At 44.7% G+C, this 23,590-nt stretch overlaps 1 protein-coding gene across 14 annotated transcripts in view; it reads right to left on the reverse strand.

The window, feature by feature from the left end:
* Positions 1–8,553, reverse strand: part of CHID1 (chitinase domain containing 1) — a 275,561-nt gene extending 267,008 nt beyond the window's left edge. For 7 of the 14 annotated variants that reach the window (XM_024109643.3, XM_065594673.1, XM_042862184.2 and 4 more), the window contains exon 1: positions 7,498–7,652. The gene's annotated coding sequence lies outside the window, so the exon portion shown is untranslated. Of the gene's footprint in view, positions 1–6,248; positions 6,301–7,296; positions 7,458–7,497; positions 7,653–8,480 lie in introns of those variants that run through there. The other 7 variants (XM_065594671.1, XM_065594677.1, XM_065594670.1 and 4 more) reach the window with 7 other exon arrangements.
* Between the last annotated feature and the right edge of the window lie 15,037 nt (positions 8,554–23,590).

The raw sequence follows: 23,590 nt of genomic DNA on the forward strand, positions 1-23,590 counted from the left end.
AGGTCTTTTGGATGTAACCAGAGACAAACAAATACAGATATTTGCCTTTCACAAGTGACATTCTGTGGCAGCATAGGCAGCCATCCAGTGACAGAGTATCATTTAATTTAAAAAAAAAAAAAGCTAGAATCCCAGTACTGGTTCCTTCCGTGATTATGTAAATGCCAGTTTAGAGACTAAAACTATTGCTATTTTGAAGGCTACAAGCAACAGATTTACAAGAAAAAAACCTAGAATACCAAAAACACTAAGAGAAGCCTTTACAGTCACCAATGTTTATAAAATGGATATCAGGAAATTTTGACGGGAGGAAATGGGAGACACCCCCAAGTGGCTAGTAGTTTCTTGGCAGAGAGTGCTGGACTTTGAAAGACAAAACAGCATCCAACTTCTGTTTTAATCACTATTGTCCATTTAGTTTTTTAGCCATGCTACAAATAGATATACAAGAGTACTTCTGATTGGGGAAGCACTTTAACTTTGTAACAGGTTGAGGAAAAAAATAAAACCCTGCTATGTTTACACAGAGAATTTTTTATTTTGTCATGTTTCAAAAACAAAGCAAGTTCACAAAAGTGTCTATGGCCCAGCCTGAGGGTGAAATGCTGCCTCCAGACCCCTACAATGGAATCCACTGCCCCATGCGTTTCTTGTAGCAGTAGGGGAAAACCTATCCAAATTCAGGTTTTAATTTCTGGTGAACTTAGCCTGCAAGTTTCAAGTCAACCAAGGGAGATACGGGTTTAACAAACAAATATGAGTGTGTGCATTTATTCTTAATATCTGAATTGTCACACTCAAGCTTCTTGCAAGTCAATGATGCAACACAGTGGTGGCACATTATGGGCACTTGGGGATTAAAAAAAGTAAGTATCTTTTCCAAGCTCAAGATGATGGGTTACCTGAAACAGAACTGAACAGAACTGTCCTATCCACAGACCACATAACATTGAATATCAAGTTATTCTTTACAGTCATAACAAATATAATCAAAGAGAGGTTGGAGGAAAAGTTGTCTTTTACCCAGTTGGGCTGGTTTTCCTCTGTGTAATTCCCTCAAGTGGTCACTGAGGAAACCAAGTAGTCAAGGGATGAGGAGTAATAAGATGACATTAATTTAATTAAAAACTGGTTAAGGGATGGAGGTATAAATAACCAGTTTTCAACATTAAAAAAAAAGAGAGAGACTAGGAGCAGGATACAAGGATTTATATTAGGAACAGTCTTTAATTATGAAGAAATAACTGTTCTATAGTCAAGTTAAACTGACTTTCATAAAACTGAGATCCCACAAAAATCAGCTTCTTCATACATTATGCCCCAAAATTCACATTTTAATCACAAAGTAAATTTTGTACAGGTTTGAACAGTTTTTTGAAATGGCATTTAATAAAATCTCTACTATTCACTTTGAAGACTAACTTTTATTGGCTCACACCTCCAAGACTGCTATGCTTACAGACCTCAAGTTGGTTTTGTTGACCTTGTTGAGAAGTGTGTTTTAGTATTTCAGGATTAGAAGAATATTAGATGTTAACAGGGTGTAGATACCTCCACACAAAAGATAGGCAATGAAGTTGTTAAGAGGCTCGAAAGGAGTACTCAATGAGTAGTGAAATGCTAGGGGCGAGTCGAAAATGTCCCCTTCCCTGGGAGAAAACAGGGTCAATAAACTAATCATCTTGTTTACAAAAGAGAACTATTACAGTAACAAGTAAATTAGGATTGCTTGTCCCCCTCGTGTGTCCCCCGCCCCATCTGAAGAAAGCCGCTCTTTACTTCTACTTCTCTGTTTTAATTTGGCTAAAAAAAGCCTCACATCTCCAAACACTAGTCCAATGCAGAGAAGCTCTCCAAGGTGTGAGTGTGGAGAAATGTTTGCAGATGTAGCAAAATTTAAGTTACTAAGAAAAAAATTATAAAGTTAAGTGACCTGCTGCTGACTCCAGACTGTGTTGCTGCAGCTTCTGAATTGAGCCAGAAATAGATTAGCTGTATTAATTATGCTATTGCAATGGTGTTTTGAGATTTTCCTTTGATAAACGGAATCCTTTCCTTGGGGTAATGATGATGCTCAAAACCTTGTAGCATTAAGCCCCATGATTTTAAGGTCCAATCAGCGATTCAAGCTAGGAACAGCTAGTGCAGGGGTAGGCAACCCTTCGGCACACAAGCTGATTTTCAGTGGCTCTCACACTGCCTGGGTCCTGGCCACCGGGCCGGGGGGCTCTGCATTTTAATTTAAATTTTAAATGAAGCTTCTTAAACATTTTAAAAACCTTATTTACTTTACATACAACAATAGTTTAGTTAGATATTATAGACTTATAGAACGAAACCTAAAAACATTAAAGTGTATTACTGGCACACGAAACCTTAAATTAGAGCGAATAAATGAAGACTCAGCACACCACTTCTGAAAGGTTGCCGACCCCTGAGCTAACGCATGTGCAACAGTAACATCAAGTCAACCACAAGCCAGCATGCCAGTGCATCGTCAACATTCCCTGTGCAACTTGTACAAGTAGTGGCTGTTCATAATGTAAGCCACACACAAGACTTAATTAAGCCCTTAATCCAAAATTATCTTATAAAGTAACTACAGAAGGAACAGAAGGGAAGATGGGAGGCTGGAGAGCTAAGGGGTTGAGCTAAGATAGTTTCCATACTTGCAAACATTTGTTTTCTTATTAACGTCCAGTCAAGGATCAGATCCATAATAAAGAATCCATGCCCCAGAGAGGTCTCAACCTACATGTCGGTCAGGACACAATGGGTAGATGAAACAGGCAAGCAGAGTGAAGGTGGGTGAGGAAGATGTGGCAAGAGTCTGGCAAAAAGCATTTGCCTAATCTATGCTAGACAGAAGCCATTTGTATGCCACATGGCAAAAATGGGTTTAAAGAAGGATTAAGAGAGGATAAGGTGAAAGCTTTATGAATTTTGACAAGAAGCTTCCCTACACCAGGCAACCTGGAAGAAAACAAAAGTGCATGAGGGTGAAGCTGGCAGTGGTAGAGCAAAGATGGGGATGGAGAACTCAGTAGATCTGATCTGGTGGTGCTAAACAGTGAAGGACCTCAGAGGCAAAGGCAAAGATAAATTTGATGCAGTAGATGGGAAGCCAGAGGAAGGATGCAGAGGGAGTGGTGATCCTGGGGTCACAAGCCAGAAAAGTGATCTTAGCAGCAGTGTTTTGAATAAACTAAGGAGGCAGTGTGACTGGCATCAAGGCAAGAGCAGATTTCAGTAGTCAAGAAGGTATGAGACGAAGGCCTTGAACAAAAGATCAAGTCTTAGAAATACCGTGGGCCTCAGGAAGCTCAGTGAGGAGCTCCTGAAAAAGCCCACCCTCTGCAGGCCTAGGCTGATTGGGGTCAACCAACATCCCTACAATATATAAAAAGCTGATGGGGTCTGGGGTCAACCAACATCCCTACAATATATAAAAAGCTGATGGGGTCTGCAGTTGCCATCCCTGCAAGCCGTAGAGCAGCAGTTCTCAAACTGTGGGTCACGACCCCATTTTAACAGGGTCGCCAAGGCTGGTGTTAGATTTGCTGGGGCCAAACCCCCAGGCCTTCAGCCCTGGGTGACAGGGCTCAGGTTACAGGCCAGCGCCTGGGGATGAAGCCCCTGGGCTCCGGCTTTGGCCTCCCAGCCTGGGGCAGCGGAGCTCGGGTTTTGGCTTTGGTCCCCCCTCCTGGGGTCGTGTAGTAATTTTTGTTGTCAGAAGGGGGTCATGGTTCAATGAAGTTTGAGAACCCCTGCCGTAGAGGCTGCCAATCAACTTTCCCTCCTACTAGCTAAAGGCAAACCATTAACCTCTGTGCACTGAGCTAGAAGCACAACTCTTTTCCCAAGCTTGCCCCTCAACAGTACCCTCATTCTCAGATTCTTTACAATAAGACACCAAAACCTCCCTAAAGCCTGCTTTTTGATAGCAGAGGAGGAAGAGCACCATGTTTAAACTCATGGGAGGAGGTTCCTAGGTAAAATGGTGATGAGGACCGTTTTAGTTCCTAGATAGTTAATGCAAATCTGTGAAAACTATAGACCAAATACTGACTCTACCAGAAGCTGACAAACATTGATCTGAAAACGTTCGCTACTAGTTTCAATATTTGGAACAATTTCTCAGCAATAGCACTTTAACTGCTGAAGATAGCAAGTTCCAAAGAAACAAACAGAAAAACCCTTGCGGAACAGCAGTCAGATGGCAAATGTATTATGAAAAGTGTTCAGACTGCAGCACTTTGTCACATCCAAACATATGATATCCACATACCAACTTCATTCAATAAACATTTGCTCTTGAATATGTAGAAGGCATTTTATTGCTGGACCAGAGGTCTGCAAATAGCAGTTCAACTGACAGCCAGTATTGGAACCTTCTTTTTTAATATTTTGTTATTTGGCTACAGCAATTTTGTAAAAGTCGACTAAGATAGCTCAGTAGTAGTGACACTCCAAGTGTTGAAAAATTCATTAACTGAGCTATAAATGCTTTTTTAAAAAAAACTAAAACTGAACAGCACATGTTTTCCAGCAAAGCTGTAGCTTTGCAAAACCGATGTAATCAATGATGTAAGTCAGCATTTCTCAAACTGGGGTCTGCAAGGCTACTCCAGGGGGTCCACGGGCCCCACTGATCAACTCAACTCCTCCCCCTCCCTCCCAGCACCTCCTGCATGCCAAGGAACAGCTGTTCAGTGGCGTGCAGGAGGCACTAGGAGGGAGGGGGAGGAGCAGGGACAGGGCACACTCCGGGGAGGGGACAGCGGGGAAGAGGTGGAACAGGGGTGGGAAAAGGTGGGGGCACAGCTTTGGGGGGAGAGGGGAGTGATGGCAGAGCCTGGGACTAAGCGGGGCAGGGAGCTTAGGTGTCCACAAAATTTTTTAAATCTAAAAGGGGGTTCTCAGGTTGCTAAAGCTTGAGAACTGCTGATTTAAGTTGTTCTCCCTGCCTGAAAAGCCTCTTTCAAATTTGTCTGCAGCAAACTTCTCCCAAGATTCCAGATTGAGAAGGGCACAAAGAGGATTAAAACCCAAAGTTCAACAAACTCAGCAGTGAGGTTTTCCTATATTGCATGCCACTGTAGTATTCAAATGAGATCTAACACCCCTTAGGCCTTTCCCTGTATTCAAAGTTGCTCCAGTTTAACTAAATCAGTTCAAAACACCTTTAGTTAAACTGATGCAAAACTAGACGCTAATTTGAGTTCAATTTGGGTTTCAGTAAATCACTATAAACCAGGTTTAAGTTGAATTAAGAGTGTCCACACAGGGTTTTGCACTGTTTTAACTAATTTGGTTTATTACACTTATTTTGAAGAAGTGCAACTCTGGATATAAATGGGGCCTTTAAGATGTTAGTTCTGTCATGACATGGTGGTCAGTACAATTAACTCCATTTCCCATGATTCCAACACTCAGTAAGCTTTAATATGTTTATCTTCTAAGAATTGTATGTTTGAGTTTGAAACTTGCATTCATCTTTGAGACTATTGAAGAAATAACAGATGTCCTGAACAAGGACAAGATAATCAGATGTAATTTACTAGACCAAACACTGAAGGTGTATTGTCAATATAATTCATATTGAAAAGGACAGCAAGAAACAATAACAGGTTAGAGTAAAAACTGAAATACTCTTTAAAATCCACTTTACTTATATGGTATAATTAATGCTCTATGTTTACTTTCAGCATTTCACTTTGCTTCAGAGAATTACTCCAATATAGGCAAGATATTTGAAAACAAATGGATAATGGAGTTATACTTATTAAACAAATAAGTTGCCCACAAGTGTTTGTTTTTTTTTAAAGCCAAGTTTCCATTTAAGTTTAAAGAAACATTTACAACACTTGTGTTAATACTCTTAAATGGGTTTACAAAACACGATGACTAGAAGTGTTTATAAATTTCAATTCAGATGAAAGGTTTGTTTAAGATTCCATATTGGGCCTACTTCTAGTTGCTAGTGCCTCCAGTTATCCCCCCAAAATGGCACCCTTTTCTGACAACTCCCAAATAAGGAAATGTTGCCCTAAGAACTTGCATATTGTTTGCAGCTTTATTTGTTAGCTGAATAAGTAGTAATCCGATTATCTACTGGTCATCAAATACAAAAATATTTACAAACCTCACCAGAGTGAGGAGGCACTGTGGCTACTTGCTACCTAAAAAATGAAAGTGGCGGTTAAGCTTTCTTGGGAGGGGTGAAATAGTCAGAAAGATCTACTGACCATGAGCAGCGTAGCAGCTTTGGTAGAGAGTAGACCCAGGAACCCGCAGATGGGACACTAAACAGAAAGAGTTCTGACTTATTACAGAGAACTCTTTTCTAGGTGTCTGGCTAGTAGGTCTGACCAACATGCTCGGAGTCCAACTGACTGCCATATTTAGGGTCAGGAAGGAATTTTTCCCTGGAGTCAGATTAGCAGATTTTTCCTCCTTCCACTGCAGCATTTTGGGAGGTGAGGGGGTCACTTGCTGGTTTAAACTAGAGTGAATGGTGAACTCGCTGTAACTTGAAGTCTTTAAAGCAAAATTCCAGGATTTGAGTAACTTGGGCAGAGGTTATACGCTTACAACAGGAGCGAGTGGGTGAGGTTCTAGGGCAGAGATCGGCAACCTTTGGCACACAGCCTGCCAGGGTAAGCACCCTGGCAGGCCGGGCTGGTTTACCTGCTGCGTCCGCAGATTCGGACGATCGCGGCTCCCATTGGCCGCGGTTCGCCGTCCCAGGCCAATGGGGGCTGAGGGATGTGCTGGCCCCCGCTTCCCGCTGCCCCCATTGGCCTGGAGTAAACCAAGGCCAAAGGGAGCCGCGATTGGCTAAACCTGCGGATGTGGCAGATAAACAAACCGGCCCGGCACACCAGGGTGCTTACCCTGGCGGGCCACAGGTTGCCGATCCCTGTTCTGGGGTTTGCAACGGGGCAGACTGCAGGACCATGATGGTCCCTTCTGGCCTTAAAATCCAGAACACCAAAGCAGCAGGGTGACACCCAGAGCCACCCCTCCAATTAATTACCACCACCACCTCCTCTTGGTGGAGACACAACCCCAGGGCTGTTGAGGGCTATCCCCACAGGTCCACTGTGGGAAGAGGCCACCAGCCACTGGATAAGGGGGAGAAGGAGAAACACCAGCCACCCTGCCCCAGCTTTTCTCCACCATGCTTGGGCAGCAGAGGAGACATTCAGAGAAGTTATTAACCGGGAGGGAGGGGAAACTGAGGAGGAGGAGGCTCCACCTCCCTCAGCCACCGCTATGGGCAGAGGTGCTGACCCAAACGAAGGGGAAGAGCCCGACACCGACACCGCGCGGGACGGGACAGGCCAGCCGCGCGCGCCCGAGCTGGGGAGCAGCCTCCAGAGCCGGAGCTTGGTCCCGCCCGCCTGGCGCTTGCTCTCCCCGCCGCAGCAGACAGGCTGGCGCAATCGCCGCCGTGACGCGAGTCCCCACCCCTGCCGCCCACCCGGCTGTTACCCCGGCCGCTGCTGTTGCTGCTGCCGCCTGCTTCCCTCCGCAACCCGGACTCGGAAGTGGAAGTGGGCGGGGAGGGCCTACCCCAGCGCTCGCCTTTTAAAGCAGCCGCCCACGCTCCCTGCGCCGGGGACAGGAGCTGCCAGCGGTGCTCCGACCACCGACCAACAAATCGATAAAGAGCCTGCGGGGGCACGGGAAAGCAAGGGCGGGGGGGGGGGGTTTCAACTGTTCAATTAAAGATCCCTCCTCCTGCAGTGCTTTTTCCTTGCCCACAAGCAGGGGAGCCCTGCAGCTGCTAATGGGGCTTTCTAGCTTTAGCTCCTGCCTGGCAGCGTCCTTTGCAGCCTGCATGACACGGTCTCGTTCTACACACACAGCGGGACTTTCCCGGGGCTGACAGCCTCCCCTCCTGCAGGTCAGGGATGCAGGGGCCACTGCTGTCCTGCTTCTCCCAGGCGACTCTCGCAGATGAACGGGCAGGGCAGAGCGTTCACTGGGGAAATTAGTTTGATTTCATCAGCTTTCCCGCCCTTCATAATGGCAGTAGGCCAGGGGTGGCCAACCTATGGCTCCTGAGCCACGCTTCAGAAGTTAATACAGTAACTCCTCACTTAAAGTCATCCTGGTTAGCATTTCATTGCTGATCAATTAGGGAACATGCTCATTTAAAGTTGTGCAATGCTCCCTTCTAAAGTCGTTTGGCAGTCACCTGCTTTGTCCACTGCTTGCAGGAAGAGCAGCCCATTGCAGCTAGCTGGTGAGGGCTTGGAACCAGGGTGGACCGGCAGCCCCCACATCAGCTCCCTGCTCCCCTAAATTCCCTGTGCTGCAGCAGCCCAGCAGGCTATGAATCTGCAGTTCAGCTGTCCCTCCCCCAACTGCCATGTGCTGCTCCTGCCCTCTGCCTTGCTCCCAGAGACTCCTGCTTGCGGGGAAGAGGGGGCTAATGTCAGGGTGTCCCCCTGCTCCTGCACCCCACTTACCCCTTCTCCATATAAAGCAGGGAGGGGACACAGATGGAGAGAGACAGAGATCTTGGGGCAGCAGCTGCTGTCCCAACTTCCTGATCCACTTAAAAAGACAATGCACTTAAGAGTGGGTCAGTTTACTTAAAGGGGCAGTGTGCATCTCTTTCTCTCTCCCACACACAAGGTGTGTGTCTGTCTCTGTCTGCTATGCTGTCTCCCCTCCCTCTTGTTAGTGGTGCCTTGATGAGAGGCTTCATTAACAACAATGTATTAACCCTTAAGGGCTCAGTCGAGTGCTAGTTCATCATTTAGCAGCAAGGCATTCCCTGGAAAATATCCCTCCCTCTTCCACCCTCTAACTTCACCACCTCAACCAAGCTTCACAATCATCATAGCTGTGAACAGTATTAAACTGTTTGTTTAAAACGTATACGGTGTGTATATATATATATATAATATATAGTTTTTTGTCTGGTGAAAAAAATTTCCCTGGAACCTAACCCCCCCTATTTACATTAATTCTTATGGGGAAATTGGATTCGCTTAACATTGTTACACTTAAAGTTGCATTTTTCAGGAACATAACTACAACGTTAAGCGAGGAGTTACTGTACTGAACTTCCTCAATGGGCACACACCACTACACCCAAAAGGAGCCCTTTTTGACCCCAAGAAAAAGGCAGTCTGAATGCAGCAACCAGCCTCCCCAGGAAAGGATTTTTACCTATGATCCCTAGGGTCAAAGAACTGTGCTTCTTCTTCAGCTAAGCCACCATATGAGCACATAGCTCTGTGTGTACAAACAAGAGAGTTCTTGAGGAATTAATAGCTCCCATACATACAAATAGTCTGTAAGCCAATATTAAAGCTTTTGTAATGCAATAAATTTTGAAATATTTCTAACCTGGTCCTTGGTACTGCTCAATAGTTGAGCTTAGGGGCAGTCCAGTGATATATTTTTGATGAGATTCACAGCCTTATTTTCCCTGCTTCTTTACAAAAGTGTCATAAGAATCTGAAAATGACAAAAACAGATACTTTTTTATGGGCTATATCAGCGGTAGGCAACCTATGGCACCCGTGCCAAAGGCGGCACGTGAGCTGATTTTCAGTGGCACTCACACTGGCCAGATCCTGGCCATTGGTCCAGGGGGCTCTGCATTTTAATTTTAAATGAAGCTTCTTAAACATTTTAGAAACCTTATTTACTTTACATACAACAATAGTTTAGTTATATATTATAGACTTATAGAAAGAGACCTTCTAAAAACATTAAAATGTATTACTGGCACACGAAACCTTAAATTAGAGTGAATAAATGAAGACTCGGCACACCACATTTCTTGGTGAAACCTGAGTTTATATTAATAATATGTGTGGTGGTACCAATTTATTCTCCAAGGGTATTTTGACCCAAAAGCAGTAAAGAAGTTTAATACAAAAAAGTCACACAATTAGGGATGGTGCATTTGGCCACCAGGTGACACTGTCTTCTTATGAGTGGAAATTAGATCAAGACATCATTTTGGCCAACCTGCTTAAAATATTATGGAGTTTATTTTTTGTGTAACTGGAAATTAAGTAGTTTAGTCATAAGCTTGAAGCTTCAAAGGGAATTAAACCTGTTGTCGAGTGTCAAGGTCTGATTTTAAAATAAAATGGTCTTTGATCTATGGAAAAAGACAGTTTCTTCTCTCTGCTTAAGTTTGCAGGTAAAGAGAAACCAAATTGACTAGGAGACTAACTAGATGTAATAATCTGGAATATAAAATACAGACCTTTGAAGTAGATTATGTCAATTAGCATTTCAGAGTATCTCAGAAGAGGGAGCTCTGGAAAGTCCAGACTTCAAGTGGCAAGCTAAGAAACATAAGAGATAATGGCTTTCTAACTAGACTGGACTCTTAGAATCATCTTCTATAATTTAATTCAGCTCTTGAATCAAGGAGGATTAAAGACACAAGGGGAAAAAGCAAAAAGTCTTAACAAATTTGGTGAAATGAGTATTACCTGGAAACAGCTTTGAGACTTCAAGGAAGATTCAGTGAGCTAGCAAGACAGACAGAGAAGCACTACAGAAAAGTTTTAGATTACTAGAAGGGTTGGGTTAGTTATATTCTGCCTTTTACTTATTCTGTGAGATCAGGCAGGCCATTGACCAAGTAAATCATGGGCCAGCTTCTGAAAAGTCTTACAGGAATGCCGAGGAGAGGAGCATAAATTCAGTCCCAGCACTTATTGTACCAGTGTTGCTTCTCTGTCCATCCCTTTGGGGGTACAGCTCCCTAAATGAAGAGACATAGCCAGGAATCCCTACCTTGCATCACCCTCTGGAACAGCACTGGTGCACAGCATTCTGCTACCCATAAGGAGGTGTTGTGGACTTTCCAGTTTTTGCCTTCCCGATGACTCTTTGGTACAGGTCTGCACCAACCCCAGTTATAGTTCTGGGTTTAATAAACTCACTGGAGTTCAATGCTGTTATCCTATTTGCTGTCACAATTGTAAACAATGAAGCATGTTGCTAGTTCTACTGGTTCAGTGAGGTATGTGTAGCAAGATTGTAGTTTCAATCTGGGCAGATGTAGAGCCGATTGTAAAATCACAGCAATGGACATTGTTAGCCATGTCTGTGGTCTCAGCAAAGAAACCAAGGAGTGACGTGGTTGGCAAGACTTACATTATTCTTTCACTCCTGCAGATGATCTGTCCATTTCAAGGACCTGGTGAGGTTATGTAGAAGAGACTTGCTCTTCTGCCTGTGCTGTGTCTGCATGGAGGACTTCAATCTACAGGGTAGTCACCGGCCAGCAAAACAAATATTTAATATAAAAATGTGTACCTGTTTTCTTTAGAGTTAGTCAGGAAATATAGTTTATTATTTCCTTTATTCTGTGACATTAATCTGTAGATAGGATGAGCCAAAGCCAAAGGAAGCATCTAATACTCAAACAAGAAGGAATTGTAGATCATTTGAATTGCTTTCATTTGCTGTTTGAGTTTGACCTGTGTTCAGGGCTGCGGGGGAAGGTGGGGGGAGTGGGGCAATTTGCCCCAGGCTCCGGGCCCCACAGGGGCCCCCATGAGAACATAGTATTCTATGGTATTGCAACTTTTTTTTATGGAAGGGGCCCCCAAAATTGCTTTGCCCCAGGCCCCCTGAATCCTCTGGGTGGCCCTGCCTGTGTGAAGAGCTAATTTAATGAGCAGCTCAAAGGAAGCCATTTACAGTGCACAACAGCAAGTACTTGTCTTGGGTGTACAAATCCCAAGAATTATGCTGCATATTCTTGAACACCATCTATCACTTTATCTATTAAGTAGCTATTTACATATATAAAACATTCTTGTAACATCCCATGTTTCACTGTGGCCCACTGGATGCTCTAGTAATTTGGATTGTATCTAAACCTCCACACATACTTGAAGTTTTGTCTTTTCATCTTTTAGACCTGATCCTGGCATGCTTTGACACCCTCAAATTCTGTTTACTTCAATGGGATTGAGTTCTATGTATTTTGCAGGGTCAGACATTTAGGGAATCCTCAAGAAAGTTTAAGAACATTCATGTAAGGAATGGTGAATTTCCAAAGCTTACATAGCAAGTCCTCGTGGTTACAAACAAATCCCTGGACACATGTTACAAGTGTGACCAATGCAGTGATATTTTCCTGACTCTAAAGGAAGCCTTTAGAGGGGGAAAACAGAAGCCACTAAAACCAAGCAAAAAACCATCTTGACCCATACTAGCAATCACAGCAGACCCAGCCATTGCTCCTGCAAAAAAGAAGGGGGCTATGACTACTAAGCTACTCTCTGCCAGGTTGTTGACATATAGGTATATATACCTTTGACTTCACTCATCTTAATACAGACCTACAGAATAAGTTTTATTACCAACTGCAGTACATGGGATCCAAAAACCCCCAACACTGTTAAAAACAGCATAAAAAACTGTATCCACACATATTCAGTTCAAATTGTAATTTAATTCAGTCTATTTCCCAAAATAACCACTCAAGGACCAATCCTTCAAGCTATTACCAAATCTTGCTACAACTTGCCATCCCCTGCCTGACAGACATCCTCTTCTCTTCACTTATTGACATCTTTCATAGCGGGGGAGGAAAAGGCAGGCTTTTCTTCTGCACTGCTGTCTCTGCCCTCTCCTGAATATCTCAGCAGTAAAGCCACCCAACTGTGGTCCTTCCCCAAGAAAAGGGGTTAACTGTTTTCCTGCCAGCCCAGGGATGGAGTCTGTACACTCCGTCACAAAGCAAATCATGACTTTTTAATTATAACTACAGCAAATACCTTTAACTGAATTAGACTAACAATAGTAGCAACAATAAGAAAACAAAATAACAACAGAAATTAATCAGGCTAGCACTGTGAGCGGGTCCTTATTTATAAGCTACATCCAGCCCATTTCGGTCTTAGATTCAGTCTCCAACTTTAATCGCAGCTGCAACTGTTGGGCTGAAATCCTGTTGGGCTGAAATCCTGCAACATGCTGTGTGTAACAGAACCCTGTTAAAGTAAATGAGATTCTGTGCAGGCTCAGGGGTCCGCTTGCGTACAACAAACTGCAGGATCGTGACTTTGGACTCTCTCTGGAACTTAAATTACCACATTCAGTCACTACAATTCTTAGAGCTTGATACACTACATTCTTGTTTGTCTCCAGAAGAAATGTCTCTACTGTGATTTTACAGCGAGATAACTACTAATTTTTAGTTATCTCACTGTAAGAAAAACACCTTTTTGGTAGTGAAGACAAAGCCTTATGCTCATCCTGACTTTAGGTTAACTCCTCAGATATAATATATTTGGCAACCAGGAAAGCAATGGCTTTACTCACTCTTATTGGTACAGCAACATATCAATGATACAGTTAGAATATCTTCTCCATCATGGCATCCTGAAAACTCCTTAAATCTATCAGGTCCTGAGGATAGATAAGCAAACTGGATTATTTTTTCAGATGGGAGAGAGAGAAAGTTCTGACCTCTGTCTGGAGGAGGTAAAGGATGGATCAGAATAGAGCATAATAATTATTATTCCTCCTAATATTCCTACAGCTAGGCCAAAGATCAGGTCTAGACATGTTATTCCAGGTGCGTGGGTGGGCATGAAGATCCTCAGAAGAATCTCATGATTGTCATGCTAGACATGAGATCCTGAGAAGGCGATTCAGAGGGGTTATGGCCTGCATATTGTAATGTCCCAGAATGGTGGTTTATATGTCTGTAAGGTATGTTATCCATGCGATGCTTAGTGGTTTAGCTTTCTGACTCTTATGCACATTATAGAATCTTAGATGGTAAGACTGGGCGGGAGAGGGAAGAGGGACATCTAATTCAGACATTCTCCAACTGGGATCTGTTGCCCCCATGGGACCTGTACATATTTTCTGTGGCATTCACAAAATGCATGGATTTTCTTTCAACTATCATCAAAACAGATTAATATTTTCAATGATTAACAAAATAGCAAATACATTTGATGAGAGGTGGGTTGTTATGAGGTTTTTCAAATTTCAGAACAATGATTTTCAGATTCAAAACTTTTAAGGATTCCCTGTTCTTGTCAAAACCTCAGAGAGAGTCACTCAGCCTAATCCCTTTTAATTGCACACCGAATGTATTGTGCGCCTTCATCAGGGCTGGCTCCAGGCACCAAGCAACCAAGCACATGCTTGGGGCGGCACCTGGTAAGGGGCGGTCAATCTTGGGATGGTGGGGGGCAGCGCGGCACGGCATTCCGTGGGGGGGGGGGGGCGCTCCGTCGGCTCGGCGCTCGGCGGGGGGGGGCAGCGCGGGGTGCAGCTCTCGGGGGGGTTCGGGCGGCGCGGGGCGCGGCGCTCGGGGAAGGCGGGCTCGGCGGCGCGGCACTCGGCGGGGGGCGCGGCGCTCGGGGAGGGGAGTGTCCGGTGGCGCGGCGCTCGGCGGGGGGGGGGCTCGGCGGGCGGCGCTTTTTTTTGCTGCTTGGGGCAGCAAAAAAGTTAGAGCCGGCCCTAGCCTTCATATCCATGGACTTGGAAGTATAATGTGTGGGCTGACAGGATGATCTCTTCTCGGTTTAGTTTGGTGAAATTAAAATAAATAATCATCTGCTCTCACAAACTTAATGATGCTGTCAAGGCTGTATCCCCACTTTGAACTTTAGGGTACAAATGTGGGGGCCTGCATGAAGACTTCTAAGCTTAACTACCAGCTTAGTTCTGGTCCGCTGCCACCATTCCCAAAAACTAATTCCCTTCCCTGGGTAGCCTTGAGAAACCTTTCACCAATTCCCTGGTGAATACAGATCCAAACCCCTTGGATCTTAAAACAAGGAGAAATTAACCATTCCCCTCCTTCCTCCCACCAACTCCTGGTGAATACAGATCCAACCCCCTTGGATCTAAAAACAAGGAAAAATCAATCAGGTTCTTAAAAAGAAGGCTTTTAATTAAAGAAAAAGGTAAAAATCATCTCTGTAAAATCAGTATGGAAAATAACTTTACAGGGTAATCAAACTTAAAAAGCTCAGAGGACCTCCCTCTAGCCTCAGGTTCAAAGTATAGCAAACAAAGATAAACACTCTAGTAAAAGGTACATTTACAAGTTGAGAAAACAAAGTAAAACTAAGACGCCTTGCCTGGCTTTTTACTTACAAGTTTGAAATATGAGAGACTTGTTTAGAAAGATGGGGAGAACCTGGATTGATGTCTGGTAGGGTTACCATACATCAGGGTTTCCCCGGACATATCCGGCTTTTTCAGCGTTAAATGGCCGTCCAGGGGGAGATTTCTAATCAAGTAGAAATGGCCGGGATTTCCCCCTTCCCCTCATGCGGAGTGCGGCGCGGCTGATTGGACGCCTGGCCTGATTGAAAGCCGCTCGCAGCCACTAGGGCCTCTGGCAGCCAGAGTCCCTCCCCCTTCCCCGCTCCCTCCTCCGCCGCAGAGCAGTGCGGCAGTGTTTGATTCCATGTGGAGCCTGCATTTCTCCCTCTGCCGGGTGAGCGGGGGGAGCAGGGCAGGCGGCGGGGGTGTGTGTGTGTGTAGAGGCTGCAGGGGCAGGGCAGGCAGGGGGCGCAGAGGCTGCAGGGCGAGTGGGGAGCAGGGGGCACAGAGGCTGCAGGGGCTGGGGGGTGCAGAGGCTGCAGGGTGAGGAGGAGCAGGGCAGGCAAGGGCATAGAGGCTGCAGGGGCTGCGGGGCAAGTGGGGAGCAGGGAAGCACTTAGCAACCCCCAACCAAGATCAGAGCGGGAGGGAGGAGGGGGAATGCAGGGTGCTCAGAGGAGGGGGCAGAGTTGGGGCAGGGACTTTGGGGAAGGGGTTGGAATGGGGGCGGAGAAGGGGTGGGGTGGAGCGGGGGCGGGGAAGGGGCGGAGTTGGGGCAGGGCCGGGGGCGGGACCGGGGCCTCGTGGAGTGTCCTCTCTTTTAAACGTTTGAATATGGCAACCTTAGATTTACACTCAGTGGAGAATAACATTATAGAGGTAGCAAATTCTTTAAAGTACTTTCCGTAATAACATCATCCCAGGCTTTCAGCATTCAGCTTCATCCAGCTGCCCTTCATGATCATCTTGACTATTTTAGTTGAGATGCTGGACATGTTGGATTTGGCACTGTTCGGATCGGATATGAAGATGATATAGAACTTCAGTCTGTAACCTTATAATTTCTTTTAATGTAGTTTTCTGAATAGAATATTTATTCCATAGGTCTCCCACAAAACCTTTAGATTATTTTACATTTTTTCACCTCTGTAGAAGCTGTTTTTTCTTTAACAAACCAAAAAAAGAGAAAATGGATGGAAAACCATGAAAATGGATAGTAATAAGAGAAAGGTAATTTTCTTTGTCTTTCCAAAGCCTTTGCCACTGTTTTCTTCTACATTTTGTATTTCTGGTCTAATGCAGTGGAGCAGGGTGAATGTGCTCAATTTTGGCTGAGTGAATCATCTGTCCATTTAGCTTCTGCAGCTCAATGTCAAATAGAGCTAAATATTACAGATTTTTACTAAATAAAGGGCTATTTTCTTGTCCAAATTATACTGATATCAACTAATAATTTCTAGCTGTTATCCGAATCAAATTTCTACTAGGTATATTATGTATACTACATATACTATTACAATACATCTATTCACTACACCAGGCCATGTCATTTTTTGAAATTATATAACATTTGGTACAAGAGATACTCCTTTTTATATAAAATTAGTTGTAAATTAATGTAACAGAATAAAAGATCAAGAGGAATATGATTAAAATAAATTACAGTATACAGTAATGTATCCTGAGAAACGATCAAAACAGAGTCTTGAGTCACTATGTAATTCTTACATATTTCTCTAGAAAAAGTTGAGAGGTGCAGTCTGAAATTAAGCTGGAGGTCTGCATGGGTAAAGTCTCCTACCATCATTCGTTCTGGAGAGAAAAAACAATTACTCTATATTATGTTCTAGAAATAAAATAGTATTGAAGCTCCTCAATTCAAACAATGATTTGACAGAAGCATGAAGAGTCTGAAGTATTTTGAGGAATTATGGTTACCAGGGTACCCATGTGAATAATTCTTTGTATATATTTGCATGATATTCTCAGATGCTTCATCATACTCCATTATATTCTTTCTGTACATCAGATAAAGTAATATTTACTTCCTATTTGATAAATTTTAATATTAAATAATCTGAAGATTGACTGCTTTTAATAATTCTTGTCTATGTTACAAACAATATTAGTTTATTTGAAAACAGCTGCATAATAACTCAATTGAAATTTCTGTAGCTGCTTAGAAAACTCTTAAACTGTACTCATGACTCATGATGCAATAGGTTCCTATGATTAAATTATAGCTTTGCATTTAGATGAGAACCAAACTATTATTCTACAGATGCTGTGATTTTTGCAGAGACTTTATTTCAGTTATTCTGAATTAATGACGTCTATTTACCACACTTTTTCTTAAATGCTTTATTTTAAAGTTGAGAATAGAGTTGATAAATCTAAATATTATCCATTTCAAAATAACAGTTTTAAATTACAATCAACCATAGTAAAACTGTATCATCATCAGTAACCATCTTGAATTCAAACATAAAACCCATTCAAAGTAATACAAAATGAGCTTTAAAATACAAGTTGATATTTAAATCAAGTACAATGCATTTTGTATTTAAGTATATTAGAATGATATACAACATAAAAAGGTAGATATACAAGGAAGATATACAATTATGAAATGTAAAGGGCAGATTCAGGACCTTGAAGACTTAAAAATAAAAAGCAGCAATATGAAATGGAATTAGCATGATATTTTGACATATGAACCTCAATTCAATCCTGGAGTAACTTAGTTGATTTTTTATCTAAGTCGGATGTCACTAAATCAGACAGTTCAATTTTAGGGGATTACTTCACATCTTGAGTACCGATTTTGGGAAAAGTTGGTGTTTTGCATTCCCTTCAGAAAAGTCATGTTTGGGCTCAATCTGATTTCCTTGAAGCATGGAGTTTCACAGAATTTTTGATTATTGAAATGGTGGAGTCCATGAAATTTTGACAAGCACGACTCAACAGAAGTTGTACAAATCCAGAATTATTTTGAAGTTATAATTGTCCTATCACCATTGTAGTCAAGAGAAGTTTTGCTTACTTAAGTACCACAGTTGGACACTATGAATCTGACCTGCATCTGCTGAGTACCAACAACTTGTACAACTTTCAGTGGAAAATGAGATGCTCAACAGCTTTCAGGATCATAACCGACATCGACACTTTTGATATATAATGTGGCATACTGCCCTTTTTTCTGTTTGAAAATCTGGCAGTAATACATTTGAGTATTTTCAGTAGATTAAGGGGGAGGAAGGCCAGTATGCCTACTATGCACCTGATCTTTTCCCAGAGCTTGCAGACTAAAAATGTCAACAATACCAAAGCTCTGTCCTATGCAGAGTAAAAAAGACACCACTACAGTAGTTTTGTGTTGTCTTAAATATAATATTCATTCAAAGCAAGACCATCATGAATTCAACAGAGAAAACAGTTCTGCTATGCAGTGGCCTGGAAACTTTTTTGTGTGTGTGGCAAAGTAAAAATAAAATCTTCACTGTGTGTTTGGTCTTTTTAAATGTCTAAAGTGCTTAAGCAAATGAAGCGTCCTTTCCCTTTGGAATAAAACAACGTTTTACATTTCAGCTTGTTTGCAAAAGTTCCAGATAGCAGCAGTGGAAAAAAGTGGAAGTGGAAAAAAGCCAATTTGGTCTTATTTAGTATCTGACTAAAATCAGCATTGCAGAATATTTTTCCATCTGAAGTGCTGTGTTGGCAACTTACCCAAAGCCTCATGCACAGATCTATTCCCCCCAAGAGCTCTGGGGCTGTTCTATCTTACATCAGCAGTAATGGTCCTCCAGAGTTTTCATGAGAGCCAGGGATTGCCAGACTGCTATGTGCTCTGACCATGCCCCCTCCTCTCCCAACAGGGCCAGGCAGAAGCATTTACATTGACATTAAACAACCCAGAGATTTCCCTGCACCACGGAAATCCTCGGCTACCCAATTAAGGTGGCCTTTTTGCATTGCTGGATGCAGGGGTGCTCTATAAAATGGAGTAGGTTGCAGCCTTCCTCATAATTAGCAGGGAGGTGTGGCTCGTGGACACAACAGGGTTCCATAGCCTGTTCATCTTGAGCCAACTGGCGTTCAACCCACCTACTTGATGGTGATCGTAGAACTGGGTGGAAAGTTTTCATTAGAAGTTTTAGCTGAAAACTTGGTTTTAAATAAAACAAAGATTTTGTGGAAACTTTGTTTTTCTGAAAAAAACAAAACATGTCAGTTACTTGGTTTCCACCTTTATTCTAGTAGAAAAATGGGAGGAGGGAGTAGAAGTCAAACAAAACACACTTTCTCACGCATTTTTACTCCATTTCACCCTCTTTTCAATTGGAAAAGTGGCATTTTTTAAATTAGGTTTAAAAAGTGAAAGTGGCATATTGTTTCTTTTTTTTAACCTCCCTCCCATTTTTCCCAATGGGGAACAAGTAAAATGTGAGTTGCGGGGGAGTGGGAGGGTGGAGTGAAAACAAGCGTTTCAAAATGTTTGACGCGATGGGGAAGATTCTGGGTTGTTTTTAGTTTGGAGGGAGGGAAAATCAGCCAGCTCTAGTCAGGGCCGGTGCTAACATGTAGGCCAACTAGGTGGTTGCCTAGGGCGCCAAGATTTGGGGGTGCCAAAAAGCGGTGCCCCCCAATTTTTTTTTTTACAGCAGCCGCTGCACTGGGAGGGAGCGGGAGTCTGAGCCACTGGCAGGCAGCCCAGGGGTTCCCCTGGGTCAGAGCTGCCGCACGGATCCCCGGGCCGGGGGGGTGGGGAGCTGCCGCGGGCAGGGCCGGCTCAAGGTTTTTTGCTGCCCCAAGCAAAAAAAATTTTGGCTGCCCCTGCCCCACACCCTCCTGCCGCCCCAACCCTGGGTCACTGGTAACTCACTCCCAGGGCGGGTCATTCAGCAGGAATTTTGGATGTGCACAGAACACAGACAGGATTGGTTCCCATATGGTTACAGAACTGCAGTAAAGTGGAACAATTTTCAGCCTGTGTGATTGAAGGCTATCTGGATGGATATAAGACTGTCCTACATAAATGAGGAAAAGTTGAGGTGCCTTTATTATTCTTTTGTTCCATTCTTTGTTTCTATGGGGAATTTGCCAATGCAATATCACTGTCTTCCTTTTAAACAAATAAAACTAAAACTGAAAAATAAAATAATAATAATAATAAAGCAATAGCTGTTGAAAATAGCAATTCCTGTCCTAATAACCACTGGGAAGCATTTCTTGCTCAATTTATTCTACTTTTTCCTACAGCAAGTTACAGTGGATCAGTATATTTGATTTGGGGGAAATGAAGTAACAGCTGCCCTAATTGAGCTTAACCACTCTGGAATTTTGAGGGCGTTCAAATCTGGAAGGCAGGTGCTGCATTCCCTTTCTGAATATTAGCTAAATCTGGAAAAGAAAAGTCAATTTCTGCTTCCATGGCTCAGAAGTGTAAATCCTCCTACGTGCCTGGTACTGTATCTAAAGCTGCCCAGTCTAGTAGAACCTCCCCTCTCTTACTTTTCATTTTAAATTCTAGTGGGATCCACGTACCTGCCTTGCTAGGCTTCAGATAGAGAGGTGCAATGTGCATTTAGTCCACCCAATTCTTTCTTTGGGGGAGAGCCTAGGGCTGGGGCGGCAGGAGGTGCGGGTACGGGGGGGGGAGAAGAGCCCAAGGCTGGGGTGGCAGGAGATGCGGGTGGGGTGAAAGCCCAGGGCTGGGGCGACAGGAGGTGCAGGTAGGGTGAGCATGCTCAGTACACCCAAAGTAGGCCGGGACTGAAATTAACTGAGAGAGGGCTCTGGTGGACCCTGTGGTAACAGGAAAGGTGGAGCCGGGGCGCTGCCCGCGGAGGGATCCGGCTCCTGGGACGGCCCCTCACCACCTCCTTCTGAGGACTGGGTGGGAGAAGGGCTCCCAGGACCTGCGCTGAGCCTTTGCAGTGGGCAAGTGGGGAATCCATCCTTGCAGTGAGAAGGCACAGCTAGGACTTAGGCCAGTGCCGTGGTGCCCCGTCTCTCCACTTGGGGGTGGGGGGTGCTGGCTGTGAGCCCGGTGAATTGAGTGATACGGGGCTCAGGCAGGATGAGCGCCATAAACAGCAGCTTTTTCTCGGTGGAGACTGAGTTCCATGGACAATACCATATCGTACGGACGAAGCCGCCATTCGTTGTGCTGCTGGTGTTTGTGAGCTGTGCCCTGGAAGGTCAGACACTTCAGGAATAGAAAATCACCTGCTTGGCCTGTGTGATGCCAGTCCATCTCAGCATGTGTGTCAGCGAAGTATGTGGTTAATTATTGGAAATGGATCAGACCTAATTGCATTATGACATCATCTAGGCTGTAACTTTTCACTTTGACTAGTTTCACCTTTTATCTCTAACCCTTTGCCCTCTCCTGGTGACCTTCACTTATGCCACCTGATTTTAAACCAAACTTTGCACCATCGATAATCTGTACAGTATTCCCTGATAACCAGAAATTTCTATGCTCAAACTCTATTCCCCCTTTTTTTTTTAACATCATCTTAATAAAAATTTTAAATCTGTTGAAACTGGTCCAGGTCTAGGCGAGAGAATGTCTCAGGGCCGCCTGGGGGGCGGGGGGCGGAATGCAATTTGCCCCAGGCCCCGGGGGCCCCGCAGGGGCCGCCATGAATATGTCGGAGGCTCCCCCTACATCCGTCTTCCCCCATCCCCCGGCGTCTCAGTGTGCCGTGTCCGGGAGCGGCCCTGGTGCGCTGCAGCTAAGCAGCTGGTATACATACCATTAAAGCATTTAATGTTTTTAAATAATGTATTTAGTGTATTTTCAAATTATTACAAAGCAAAGCAATTTTTGGGGCCCCTTCCATAAAAAAAAGTTGTAATACTATAGTAACGTGTATTTGGAAATGTAAAAAAAATAAATAGTGAAATACATTCAAAAATTAATTTGTAATAATTTGAAAATACACTAAACACATTATTTAAAAACATTAAATGCTTTAATGGTATGTATACATTTGCAATTACATAATGAGCTGTTGCTGGGTGATGGTGATGGTTAGGATGAGGTCGGGGGGGTGCCCGGCCCCTTACCATGCCGCTTACCCCCTCTCCTGGAGCCTCAGCGTGCTGCGACCAGGAGCGGCCCCGGACAGCGTTGGAGCCACGGCGCTGCAGTGCGCCAGGGCCGCTCCCGGACGCGGCACGCTGAGGCACCGGGGGAAGACGGAGGCGGGGGCAGCCTCCGACATATTCGTGGGGGCCCCTGCGGAAAATTGCCCCAATTGCCCCCCCCCCCCCCCCCCCCGGGTGGCCCTGGCCCTGCAACACTTGTATAGGATAGAAAGGAGCTGCGGTGATTAAGCTTTGACAGGCTAGGAATTGGAGGCTTGTGCCTTTAAGACCCCAGTCCCAGGAACCCGCCCTCTGCTCCGAGGCTGACCCCTGTGAGAAGAACAAAAACAGCCTCTGCCCCCCCCCCCACCCCTAGAATAGCGAGCATAGTGGGTGGCTCATCCCACGGGGTCACTGTCCCCCCTCCCTCCCCCTCCCTAAACGGGGGTTTTGTACCAGCACGGGGTCTGGCAGTGTCTCCCCCCCCCCCCCCGGCTTAATCCCGGCTCTCACCCCCCACCACCGATTTTTCCCCTTCAGCCCCTCTTCTGCTGCTAGCTACAGTAGCTTGAACCCCCCAGGCCAGTAAAATTCTGCCCCCTGATCAGACCCTGACAGCCCCCCCGCTGCGATTTGCCCCCCTTAATCCTTTTAAACCCCCCCAAAGAGGAGGCAGCAAATTGTAAGTAGAAGTAAGGGCAGAGAGAGGGCAGTGGCTACAACGAAGGTTACTGGGCATGCTCAGTTCGGGTGAGCATGCTCAGTACACCCAAAGTAGGCCGGGCCTGAAACTAACCGAGAGAGGGCTCTGGTGGACCCTGTGGTAACAGGAAAGGTTGAGCCGGGGCACTGCCCGCGGAGGGATCCGGCTCCTGGGACGGCCCCTTGCCACCTCCTTCTGAGGACTGGGTGGGAGAAGGGCTCCCAGGACCTGCGCTGAGCCTTTGCAGTGGGCAAGTGGGGAATCCATCCTTGCAGTGAGAAGGCCCAGCTAGGACTTAGGCCAGTGCCGTGGTGCCCCGTCTCTCCACTTGGGGGTGGGGAGTGCTGGCTGTGAGCCCGGTGAATTGAGTGACACGGGGCTCAGGCAGGATGAGCGCCATAAACAGCAGCTTTTTCTCGGTGGAGACCGAGTTCCATGGACAATACCATATCGTACAGACGAAGCCGCCATTCGTTGTGCTGCTGGTGTTTGTGAGCTGTGCCCTGGGAGGTAAGACACTTCAGGGCTCCTAATATTGAAATGATAGCAAGCAGGTATAGTTACATATTGGATGAATGTAAGCACGACTTGTTCCTCCCAACCCAAGTGAACCTTGCAGACCTCTGGGAATAGAAAATCACCTGCTTGGCCTGTGTGATACCAGTCCATCTCAGCATGTGTGTCAGCGAAGTCTGTGGTTAATTATTGGAAATGGAT

The sequence above is a fragment of the Chrysemys picta genome, chromosome 4, assembly GCF_011386835.1.
Source record: "Chrysemys picta bellii isolate R12L10 chromosome 4, ASM1138683v2, whole genome shotgun sequence".
NCBI lineage: Eukaryota > Metazoa > Chordata > Testudines > Emydidae > Chrysemys > Chrysemys picta.